Source organism: Gossypium hirsutum, chromosome A08, assembly GCF_007990345.1.
Source record: "Gossypium hirsutum isolate 1008001.06 chromosome A08, Gossypium_hirsutum_v2.1, whole genome shotgun sequence".
In the NCBI taxonomy this organism is placed as follows: Eukaryota; Viridiplantae; Streptophyta; class Magnoliopsida; order Malvales; family Malvaceae; genus Gossypium; species Gossypium hirsutum.
In genome coordinates this window covers 14,243,919-14,256,143 of record NC_053431.1, presented here as the reverse complement: position 1 = coordinate 14,256,143, position 12,225 = coordinate 14,243,919, and positions in this window count along the sequence as shown.

The window sequence follows — 12,225 nt, the reverse complement described above, 5'->3', positions numbered from 1 at the left end:
TTCAAAAATTTTAGAATTGTCCATGGGTTTTTACCACTTTTTCATTTTAGTCCCTAAATCAAGTTTTCATCAAAAATTACTTTGTAAAAGCTGTTTATGTACCAACAATCTTTCATTTTCTACCATAAATTTCTAATTTTCAGCATATACACTCATGACTCATTTTCCATACTTTGATAACTTATCAAATTGATCCCCCAAATAGATAGATTAGACTATCCCGATTTCAAAAATATAAAAATTACTAAAAACGGGGCTTGATTACTTACCCAAATAAGCTTGATAAGTCTTCTTCCTCTCTCCTAGGGTTTCCATGGAAATATTTGGGGAAGATGATATGAAATTGTTTCCTTTTTCATTTAATTAAATTGCCATTTAATAACTTTTCATCTTTCCAATTTAGTCCTTAGCCTTTTTTTTATTTTTCCATGGATGAGTCATATCAAAATATCTACATACTTTCTTTAATGGTCTAATTACCATATAAGGACCTTAAGTTTTGAATCCCATAGCTATTTGATCATTTTAGCTTCTAGAATCAAACTTTTTCATTTTATACGATTTGGTTCTTCCCGTAATTAAACACATAATCGGTAAAAAATTTCTTATCAAAACTTTCATGTAACATTTCTAATATAATACAGATCATATAAAAAAATAAAAATAAATTTTATTTTCGACTGGGATTTGTGGTCCCGAAATCACTGTTCCGGTTTCACCGAAATTGGATTGTTACAAAAAAGGGGTGTTGATAAATAGAGTTTTGGACATTTTTTAGTTGATCTGTGCACAAATAGAGGATTGGGTAGTCAAACCCTCTAATTGTAGTATTTGGTGAATGGAATGAGATAGGTGGAATGACATATTTCACCATATTTGCTCCAAAATTACTTCCTTTGTCATATGCTCTCAAACCAAATGAGATATGTATCTATTTCTTAAATATTTATGTACTCTTAATTTATTTTCAATTCACTTGTATAAAATGATTTCTTATGCAACTTTATATTAATTGAAATATGCTACTTGACAAATTTATTCAGAGTGTGATATAATTATCACTAATTTACATACTAAGAACATGGCAAAATTATCACTAAAAATATAGTTTACAGTTATATTGATACATTATTAATATTTATCAATTTCCACAAGGTTAATATTTGTAAATAAAGAACTTAAGAAATATGTTTATTTAAATTTTCAAAAATATTCACTAATTAATTTTCATAATGGATGTTTTAAATCATTGGTAATAGTATTTTATTTCAATAATTTCACCCAATAAACACTAAAGTATTATAAACAAATAAATACTTAACAATAAAATATCTCATGCCCTTATTTCTCATTTTACACATATCAGCTTTCAGCTATCAGCTTTTAGCTAAGTTTTAATAAACAGTCCTAAATAAACAATTAATAGAATTAGTTGGTCAAACCAGTCACTCAATCAGCAATCAATTATCAGCCAATTATTAAATAGTGCAGATGTGTTAGAATATAAATATCAATACAACTCATTTATTGGATTTTTTTTAGATAGGGGCAAATTTTGAAATTTCATATTAATTTACTCTTTATTTTTACTATTTAAATGCTTTTAATCTCTTTTTCCCCAAAAAGAAATGTCTAATTAAAAACAAAAATAATAATTATAGTAAAACTTTAAATTTGAGATTAAATAATAATGATTATATTCACCCTTTACTCATTAATATATTAATTATAATTATGATTTATGATGCAATCATTTTTCTTGAATTATTATTTATGATATATATTTATTATTAATTATTATTTTGTTTTGAGCCCGAAAAACATTAGCAACTAAACTTGGCAAGAAATATAACAAAGATAATTTAGTAATAAAATGAGTTTTTAAGTAATCTTACATTTCGTTAACTAAATACTAAAATTTTACATTTCAATTAAATAAACATATAACGAAACATACTTGACATTGCATCTTGTGATATTACATCCTCATAATCATATTAGTAAATGTAGTCTTATATTCTTTGAACCAAACACACCCTTAGCACATTTCTGTTTTTGTCATCTAATTCCAAAAATTTTCAATTTAGTCACAATGGTATCGATATTTGATATTTTAGTCTCTCCTCCGTTAAATAATTAATGAAATGCTGGCATTACTTTTTATATTGATATAATAACACACTTTGCCCTCTAGTTTTTATAGATTATACCAATTTGATCTTAATTATAAAATAAATTTTTAATAAATTTAGCCCTCAACTTCACACATTTTATCAATTTAGTCTTAATTTTAAAAAAATAAAAAATTGTTTAAAAAATCATTTTTTTAGAAAAAGTACATACACGTTTATACATATCTATAAAATCTAAAACCATTACCTTTGGGGTTGTCTAAACTGCATTATCTTCTTCCTTCACTGTCAATTTACACTTAAGAGTTTTGAAACGTTAGATTAAACAAAAAGCAAGAAAACCATTACCTTACCACCAATAAATGGCGTCCTGTATTTCCTTCACTTTTAAACCCCTTTTCGCTTCCCCTTGTTTTCCCCATAAAAATCCGCTCCCTACCAAAACCCCACAAACAACGGGTGGTCCTTCAAGAAATGATTGTCCTTGGCAGTTGGGAATTAAAATTTTTATGCATTTTTTATCGATTTTTAAAATATTTTTTAGAATGATGAGTAATTTAATAGAATATACAAAGTAAAGACTAAATTTATTGAATTGTATATAATTAAGACAAAACTGATAGAAATTGTAAATATTAGAAAATTAAACTTTTTTATTATGTTAATAAAAAATATCATGTCAATATTTTATTAATAATTTATCGGTAGATAAATGAAAAAAATAAAATTAGATGATGAAAATAAAAATAAGATTAATATGGGCATAATTTACAATAAAAAATCATGTAACATGCTTTAAGAAAAGCTATGCCCCAAGTACTGAAATATCATTGAATCAAAATAATAATTCATTGACCATTGCTGCATGTGATGCGAATAAAATCAACTTCGTGTCGTTTTTTTTTTTGGTTATGGCTTATGAGATCACAAATTTCACGACCAATGAATCAGATTTCTTACTTATATGATATGAACTATGCCCCACAAAAGTAGGCAACTGGTTCTTCAACATGAACAGAAGGGAGGGTTGCTTGCTGTAAATTTTGCTCAACAAATAGGTTGCAATGATGACCCATCTTTAAAATAATGATAATCCAAGTTTTAACTCTAAGTTACACAATGCTCACGGAATTATTTAGAAATTTTTATTCAAGTCACTAAGTTTTTTTCTTTTGAAAAGTCCAGTTAACAAGTTACAAGTGATGATTCGACAATCGGTACGATGAATTAATATCCATCGAAGAGTAAAAGAACATATCTTATATCTAGGTTGATTTGATAGTTAGTACTAGAAATTTGAGAAGAAAGGTGTTTAAATTTTGGTTCGTAGATTCGTGACGTTCAGAGTTGTTTCATAAAAAAAAACTAAACTGTAAAACAGATGAGAAAAGAAAACTTTCGATTGGTGCAAAAGGTGCAAATAAAAAATATCATACAACAGTAATTTTATTAACTCAATGACTTGTATGAAAATTTTTAAATAATTTAATAATTATTTTATAACTTTATAAAATTGAGTAATAAAAATATAAATTTATTAATTTGTGTTGCAGAAACGTTAATGTTTGAAATGGAGAGAAATAAAGAGTTGTGTTTAGACTTTAGAGGATGACTTTGAGACCGACAAGGAACCTCAAGATTGACATAGACTTTTTCAATTGTTAGGAAAGTAGGTAGCAAGAGAAGACCACAGCTTCAACTTCAAACATAAATACACATCAACACAGAAATAAAAAGTAGGATTTTGATTACCACCCTCATGCAACACAATATCACTGCCCACATTTCCTTGGCTTCCTTTTTACACCAACCTTCCTTACACTTCGCTTTCCAAGAGGCCACTCTCTTTTTCTTTTTTAAATTTTGTAATTTTTATATGTAAAAATTATTACAATAACAGATATAAATATTAAAAAAAATTAAATAATTGTCAACCCAATCCTTAAATCGTTTGCCGTAAGTTTGGATTTTGGATTTTGAATCAAGCTTATATATTTGCTGTTATAGTAATGAGTAATCACCATTGGATCAAGTAATACGTTTTGGTTCAAATTTTGTTGGAAAAAAATAATGTCTCAATTTGATAAAATTTAGTTGGATTAAACCAAATAAAAGAAAAAATAATAAAGGATGAAGGATCATCAATCCTGTCGCTAGAACATCATTATCAAAGCTCCAAGAAAATTCAACTCAAATGTCAGAAACTTTCATGTCATTATTGCTTTCCCCCCAAACATGCAGTGCTGCAAATTTGGGCATTATATCATACAGGATTTGCTTATTTGATATTTTTAAATGTTTGTTTGTTAAGATTAATTCATCGTTGTTTTAAGAATTTTTATTTTCCATTCAATATATTAATTTTACTTTATTATTTTTAAAAGCTAATATATGAATAATTTATGTTTTTTTTATAAAGATTATATAATATTTTATGATTGCATAAATAAACTAAATTAAATTTTTATTTCATAAATAATATTAAATTATCGTACATTTAAAATTTGGCAAAAAAAGGATTATATAAAAATATTAAAAAAATTAAATGAGGTTTTATTGAAATGATTGATTCTAAGCTTCAGATAGGATGTTATTTGTATATACAAAAATACCTCATATTTTTTTATCTTAATTTTAATACAAATTTTTAACTTTTTTCTCAAAATTCATATATAAATTTATATTTGTACATAAAATAAATATAGTAGGGGCATGAAGTCATAATTTAAAGTACTTTTGAGTTTCTTTTGTAATTTTTTTTTAATTAAACTCCACCAAACCTAAGCAGATCTGCATGCTCTATAATATTATATATATAATTATTGATTTGATTTGTCAATTTAACATACTTACATGTAAGCATGAATTGCACGTCAAGTTATGTCACCTTTCACATTATAAATTATAAAACACCCTTTTTTTTTCCCTTTTCTTTGTTTAACTTTGCAAATATTATAGTATTTTTACTCCTTATAATAACTACCATAAAATAAAATAATATTGGATCTAACTTTAGGGATGTTCTATCTGACTTTCTATTTAGTAATCTAAATTAAACGAAATTAGAACGGAATATTAAAATACTGAATTAAATATTATTATATCACGCGCCGCAGATGAAAGTCCATGACGAATATACACAAAGCGTCCTATGGAGATCAAATTGATTAAATGGAACTCATTTGATCCATTTAAACTGGCCCGATTCATGGAACCCATAGAAATGCTCGTCTACTTGAAACCTCGATAGTCTAGTAAAACACTCCAGTAAAACTAAAGTTACTAGGGTAATTATTGTAAATCTTAAGGAATAACGAAGTATAGAGGTTAAATCTTTTAGGACTCTCATTTTGTAGATAGGTACTAATTTCAATCGTTAATGTAATTCTATTTGTATCGTTGGATATAGGGGAGTTTAACTATAAATAGCGTTTTTTCCTTCATTTGTAGTCATTCCATTCATAATTATTGAATACTATTAAGAGCATTTACTCAAACACTTGATGTACGATTGTTTTCTTGTGGCTTTTCTATTTTCTCATTGCTTCTGCTTTATTTCGGTGCCTTAGATAAATTCCTTTATGAATTCTTATTTTTGAGAGTTAGGTTGACTTAGGCGGATTTGAAGCAAAGAAATCACCTAAGCTCACACAGATTGTTGATGGCCACTAAACTAACTATAAATACAACTAAGGCAAGCACACCTATCGAACAATAGTATAGTTATGGTGAGTAGGGAATATCATATCCACGATAACTAAAAGTACTAGTAATTGTCGCTTTCAGCCGATAAATTGGAGTGATTGTTTTTAATCTAAATTTACTAACCTAATTTATTTAATAACGTAACAGAGAATGAAATAGGAAAATAATTAAAGATAACCGATAAGATAGATAATACCCAGAAAATAATCTACCTAGGCTTCACCTATTATTATGAATCTAAATTAAATAATTTATTCACTTGTGTCTTGATCCGTAGAAATCCCTAAATTATGTTAATATCTCTTTTGAGAGTAAGAACAGCTGACTCTAGGTTGATTAATTAAAATCTCTTTCTAACTAAAACCCCTATCGTCGCATTAACTCGAATGGTTTCCCCTATTAGATTTGACTCTAATCCGATAGATTTATGTCATCCTATTTTTAGGATTGCATACAACTCCACTCAATTACGCTAGATCTACTATTAAAGAGGGACTTTTGCTTCACTGAAATAAGTGCATTAAACATGAATTAATATCCCAAAAAATATTAAAATATGAAATAAGCATACATAATTGAGAACAAGAATCAAGTATTTATCGTGTAAAAACAGAAATTAAATAATAAGATTCATTATAGGTTTCATCCTCCCTAAGTATCTAGGGAATTTTAGTTCATAATCCTAAATAAAAACATCTCAAAGTTAGGATAACCACAAGACATAAAGAAACTCAATAAAACTTCGAAAGAAATTAAATGAAGATCTTCGATCTTGAGGGAGATCAGCTTCTGAGTTGATTATGATGGCGTTCTTCGAGTGTTTTCTTTGATCTTCTCTGATTTCCCCTTTATGTTTTCTTCTAATTGGTATTTATAGACTCTATAATGCTTAGAAAGCCTAAAAATTAGGTTTTTTCGCTTATTTAGAAAGCAAGGTGCGATATCAACACGGGCTGGCACATGGGCGTGTAGCCTGCCCATATGGAAATACCTAGGCTATGTAGATTTTGAAAATAGCTCTATTTGTCCGATTTTGGCTCATTTTTCGCTCCTTTCACTCCCAAATGCTCTCCTAAGTATATAGACATGAATTTAAAGGATTGGAAGCATCAAATTCACTAATTTGCATAATTAATCATCCAAAAGCGCATTAAGAATGAGATTAAAATATGTTACTTTTGTAGCTTATCAATTGCGAGGCTAAAGTTCTAGCCCCATGATAGTTGGTATCCAAGTTAAAGTTCTAAGGCGTTGATCGAGATGAAAAAGGAATAGACGATCAAATTGAACTAATAGATACTCGTGGAAGGGCTAGAAAAGCTAGCCGATTGAGGGATATAATGTCGACTTTGGAAAGTTGAGTCGTCAATCTTGAAAAATCTATGGGGAATGTGAGGGAGACACTCGAGATGGTTGAATGACGTACTGATAATTTAGACTCAATAAGGGAGCAACTTAGGGAAGTTGTGATGAATTCTCTCGGTTCCAATGTGGAAGCAATGCAAGAGAAGTTCAGTTCCACTGCAGATAAGTTGATAGTAATGGATAATACTCTTGAGGCCACTCTAATAACCTTGAAAGAACATATTGAAGAGCTCAAGGGGGACCTCACTATCTACAAGGTTGCTTTAAATAATGCATGTTGGCTTCGGGAATAAAGTAACGTAAAAAGATGTTTCCGAACTGAAAGAGTTTAAAGGGACAATGTCTGCAAGGGATGTGGACAACTTTCCCTAGGGGATAGAATAGTCATTTCGTGCGATGGGCATTGAGGATGATTCCATTAAGGTAAACACTACTCCAATTTGTTTCACTGATGTCACTCTTTTATGGTAGAGCCGTAGGCCCACATATGAGTGACAAAGTTGTACCACTATTGGAAATTGAATGAAGTTTCAAAATGAATTTAGGAAGCAACTTTACCTATAATATATTGAGGAGGAAGCTTGACTCAGTTATGTTGACTTATACAACAAGGCACTGCTCGGGAGCACGTTCAGGAGTCCACTGAATTGTTACTCCAAATCTCTAATTTGAATGAAAATGAGGCATTCTACTGATTCAAGGATGGGTTGAAGCCTTGGGTGAAACAGGAGTTGCATAAACTAGGGATCAAACAGCTTACCAAAAACATGGCCGAGGTAGAGTTCTTTGTTGAGCTTGGTCCGAGGTAAGATAAATTTGAGTCTTCCAAGCTCAAAAAGATGAGTAATGGTAGGAGAGACCGTAAAGAAGAACACGATAGAAATAGAAAGATGGTGGCAATGGGAAACCACCTAATGGGAAGAGGAAACCCAAAAACCATCTGAGGGACAAAGAGAATGAAAAGAAGCAAATATAGTGCTTTTTATGTAGTGGTCCAATTAAAGTGCAGGACTGCCCATAGTGATCTATGCCATCTGAGATTAGTATAGAAGGCAAAGTGGAGCATGATGAGGAAAATATATTAAGGTTTGGATCAATGAAACTCAATTCTACTAAAGTGAAGAGAGATCGTAAGCAGAAAGAGTTGATGTTTATGGGCATCAATATCACAAATCTAATGAGAAATGTTCTTATTGCTGCAAGGGCATCTAACTTGTTTATATTGGAGAAAACCATGGGTAAACTTGGTATCACCATTAGCAAATCAGCTAAGAGGATCAAGACGGTTAATTCTAAAGAGGTCTCAATTGTGGGAGTAGCATAAGTAGTTGAGTTATAAATCGGCAAATGGATAAGCAAGGAAGACTTCAAGGTAATTCATTTATATGATTATGACTTTATGCTTGGTTTAAATTTCCTTGACCGGATTAATGCTCTTTTGGTTCTTTTTGCCAATTGCATATGTATTTTGGATACTCGTCAACGACAACGCTTGGTGCCAATAAATTGTGGTGTGAAACTTGGAACCAATGTATTGTCAATAGTCCAACTAGCCGAGGATGTTCATTGTAGGAAGAATATTGACTGGATAGATCAGAGTGTTACGAAGACCCCCTTGAAAATGCTAAAGATGTAGTAAACTGATATGAAACCTATTAAGTTATTAGTGGGACTACCACTTATAAGAGAGGTGGGTTGTGCATCAAACTTTGTAGGAAAAGTTGCGAGGAAACTGGGAAGTTAAAACAAGTAAATATAACGAGCGAGGTACATCTCAAACACTTTTCTGAATGTTTTACATTATGACTTATCGTTGACTTGGCAAAGACACAAGAGCTCTTTCAGAGTTTTGAAGCGGGTAAGTTGAGGGGTTTACAAACCAAAGTTAGTTGTAATACTCAAAGTTAACCTGGTGTCCAATGTGTGGGTGTTGAAGCCTATTTACTTGGATCAAAGGGGCCCCAACCGAGACAAGTCACAATGGGGTTAAGTAAGAGCAGTGTGCTGAATCTAACGCCCTAAGTGTAGTATTTTTATCTAAGTGCACTTGTAACTTTTCAAACTAATTGGTTAATAAAATTATTCATGAATTACATTAATATTTTGTATATTATCCTTACATGGTCTTTGCACGCAAAAAAAAATGAAAATAAATGTTTCTCATTGGTTGTTTATTATTTAAATTGATACTAAGCAATATTATGTGGTCGCATCTTACTACAAAAAGATAACTTGCACTAGTAAACAAACCTAAACATGTCATTAGTTTAATCAAAATGAACAAACCGATTAAAAGAATAATATGTCGTTTATCAAGTCTAATTGAGGAGATACTCTGCCTTAGGCATCGAAAAAGATGACTCTCAGAAGATAGAGACATAGATGTAACTGATTGGACTAATAGTACATCAGAAATAACTCAAGAAAAATAGATATTGAATTCGTTTACGGATTTATTCACTTGCGACGTTCATAGTGTGGCATACCTAAATCTTAGGTGGATGGTGAACTATGTATGTATGACTCATTCATTTTAATGTAAGTAAAAGTCTAAGTTTGAATAGATAAGAAACCAAAAGCTGGTGTGTTGGGTGTACAACTTCTACAGTATGTAGCATCATTCACAACAGTGGAATTCATAGCTCGAGACATAGGTAAATGATATCTTCTCACTGGCATTACATGGTTGATGAAAAGCAAACGTGGTCATGGGTCGTTCATCTTTGTGATGAATGACTTGATCACTATTTGATAGTAATTAAGTTTTTATGAAAAAAGATATAATGGTTACCATGAGGTAAAATAAGATCATACTGGGAGATCTGATATTATCTAAAATAGATTAAGAATATCCTATGATGGTAACACACTTATGACAAGGTCATTGGATGAGCACTGAGTAGTTACTTTCGTAATGGTATGTCGTTAGGGAGAACTCAGTTACTATACTACAGTAGAATGACTTCGTGACTAAATGATTTTATAATTAATAGGCAAAAAGCTGAAATTTAATTATAAATCATTTGAGCTCTAATTACATATTTTCAATCGATCCCCCCAATAGCTTGTTGAAACCATAAATGAATTGCGTGTTGAATCAAAAATGAGCAAAATGAATAGAAATAGAGAAATGGAAAACATTAAAAAATGACTATGGTTTTCTCTAAAATGGAGAAATGGAATCATTTAGAAATGAATGTGGTTTTCTCAAAATGGAAATGGAAATGGAAATGGAAATGTGAAATGTGAAATGATTCATTTGCAATTCTATGTGGATTACTTAAAAATGATTGGAAGGATAAGTTTATGTTTTTGAGCTGTTTTGAAGCCTGAAAATGAAAATAAATTATTCGATCACAATGAACATGTTGAATTGTGAAATATTAAACATATTTTCTCAAAATTTTACTTGGGGTAAAATCGTCAAAGTTTCACCGAGGTAAAATCATCAAAATTTTGCTAGGGAAAAATAGGAATGAGAAAATTGTTTAATATAGAATATTAAAGTTTATTTTGGAAAATAGAAAAATATGTATTGGGTTAGGTTAAATTATAAAGTATTGGTTTAAAATTTCAGAAAGCACATATAATTAGATCTAATACAATAAGAGGCCCAAATCTCCATCATAATACATATGAGGGGAAACACACCCTATTAGCCCTTCTCACTCTTCTAGTTGGACTAGGAAGTTGTTTTTCTATTTGAAATAGACCTCTACAATTCAACAAGGGTTCTACCTTATTTCCCTATAAATAGATGGCACCAGTAGAACTATATATACAACTTTGAAAAGTTGTTACTCTACTGAAAAATAGAGAGAATTTTTTCTCAACTATCAAATATATTTTTTCAAAATAATAGTTCTACTGGTTTCTATTAAAGAAGAGAGCATTTTCATTCTCACCATAAATAAAAGAGAGAACTTTTTTTAGTTCTATGTTTCGATTTAATGGGTTTTAGCTCACACTCGACATAGTTCGTGGTACGAGAATAGCAGGGAAGATCATTTTGTTGAAAGTCAGAAACAACGAATATCCGCTAAACAAAAACACATGTATGAATTCGGATAGGGTTTATTGCTATAAATATCACAAATCGGGTCGATTTACAAAATTTTAATTTCCTGATGTGCAAGAAAATCGTTTTGAAACAAGATATTTTCCAATATAGTAAGCTCTTGTGAACGAGATCTACAAAGAGTAAATGATTCGAGTTAGACAACGATAGAGACATAAGTTGAGCAAATGTTCTGAAGGGTGGAACAATGTGACAGAGAGGCTAGTTGGGAATCAATTGAAGAATTGAGGCAGCTCCGGGAGAAATCAAACCAGTGTCATTTCAAAGACGCTAGGAGGGCATCGCAAGAATGGGTGGGGAATATTGTCATGGGCCGCAGATCAAAGTTCGTGAAGGATGCGCACAGAGTGTCTCATGGAGGTCAACTTATTTAATGGGGCCCATTTGACCCACTTGAACTGGTCTGATTCGTGAACTCATGGAGAAGCCTATCTATTTTATGCCTTGGTGGCCCAATGAAACACTCTAGTAAAACTAGAGTTATCATGGTAATTATTGTAAATCCTAATGGATAAAGAGGTATAAAGCTTAAATCCCTTAGGACTCTCATTTTGTATATAGACATTAATCTAAATCATTGATGTAATTTGATTTGTAACATTTGGATCTAAGGGAGCTCAACTATAAATAGAGCTCTCCCCCTTTATTCGTAACCATTTCATTCATAGTTATTGAATATTATTAAGAGAATTTACTCAAACATTTGGTGTGAAATTGCTTTCTTATGGCTTTTTTGTTTCTTCATTGCTTATTTATCTTTGAGTTGCTTTTGTTTTATTTCGGTGCCTTAGAGAAATTCCTTTGTGATTTTTTATTTTCGAGAACTACGCTAACTTAGGCGGATTTGAAGCAAAGAAATTACCTAAGGCCGTATGAATTGTGAGACTAAAGTTCTAGCGCCATGACAATTACAGCTACTTCCTTGTTGCCAAATTTAATTTTCAC